The 1119-nt window shown below is 49.1% G+C and overlaps 2 non-coding genes across 2 annotated transcripts; both read right to left on the reverse strand.

Annotated features, from left to right (window-relative positions):
• Positions 1-243: 243 nt before the first annotated feature.
• On the reverse strand, positions 244-362 carry LOC123178725 (5S ribosomal RNA). Its single transcript, XR_006489802.1, has one exon. It is a non-coding gene; the product is annotated as a 5S ribosomal RNA (ribosomal RNA).
• A 371-nt stretch (positions 363-733) lies between these two features.
• On the reverse strand, positions 734-852 carry LOC123178726 (5S ribosomal RNA). Its single transcript, XR_006489803.1, has one exon. It is a non-coding gene; the product is annotated as a 5S ribosomal RNA (ribosomal RNA).
• Positions 853-1119: the final 267 nt, after the last annotated feature.

The following is a 1119-nucleotide window of genomic DNA, read 5'->3' on the forward strand; positions in this document are numbered from 1 at the left end:
CCCCCCCCTCAAACACGGAGACGAGTTTACCATGGTTTCCACCCCTCCCTCTATACCGCAGCAACACGTATTTTTTTACCCCTTTCAGAACGCGCTCCTCGCGCCACAAAGCCGCCTCTAGACGCGTGACCAATGAGCAGCGAGCTAAAACATATCGCAAATGTCAAAAATAATATAACGGGCTTAATATATATCGCGCACATGCGATATGTTTGTCACGAGGCGCAAAAAATAATTAAAAAGGGAATGCAACACGAGGACTTCCCAGGAGGTCACCCAACCTAGTACTACTCTCGCCCAAGCACGCTTAAGTTCGGAGTTCTGATGGGATCCGGTGCTTTAGTGCTGGTATGATCGCATCCGACATGTTACCCCCGCCTTCGTCCCTTATGCTTGCCACTCCCAGGTCCACTGCCAAGATGATTGTCATTCTTACTACCATTACAACCGTTGCCTAATAAAGGATAATGCCCTATATATACTACTTACTCCCCCCCCTCAAACACGGAGACGAGTTTACCACGGTTTCCACCCCTCCCTCTATACCGCAGCAACACGTATTTTTTTACCCCTTTCAGAACGCGCTCCTCGCGCCACAAAGCCTCCTCTAGACGCGTGACCAAGGAGCAGCGAGCTAAAACATATCGCAAATGTCAAAAATAATATAACGGGGTTAATATATATCGCGCACATGCGATATGTTTGTCAGGAGGCGCAAAAAATAATTAAAAAGGGAATGCAACACGAGGATTTTCCAGGAGGTCACCCATCCTAGTACTACTCTCGCCCAAGCACGCTTAAGTTCGGAGTTCTGATGGGATCCGGTGCTTTAGTGCTGGTATGATCGCATCCGACATGTTACCCCCGCCTTCGTCCCTTATGCTTGCCACTCCCAGGTCCACTGCCAAGATGATTGTCATTCTTACTACCATTACAACCGTTGCCTAATAATGGATAATGCCCTATATATACTACTTACTCCCCCCCCCCTCAAACACGGAGACGAGTTTACCACGGTTTCCACCCCTCCCTCTATACCGCAGCAACACGTATTTTTTTACCCCTTTCAGAACGCGCTCCTCGCGCCACAAAGCCGCCTCTAGACGCGTGACCAATGAG

The sequence above is a fragment of the Triticum aestivum genome, unplaced genomic scaffold (assembly GCF_018294505.1).
Source record: "Triticum aestivum cultivar Chinese Spring unplaced genomic scaffold, IWGSC CS RefSeq v2.1 scaffold144176, whole genome shotgun sequence".
Classification (NCBI taxonomy): Eukaryota; Viridiplantae; Streptophyta; class Magnoliopsida; order Poales; family Poaceae; genus Triticum; species Triticum aestivum.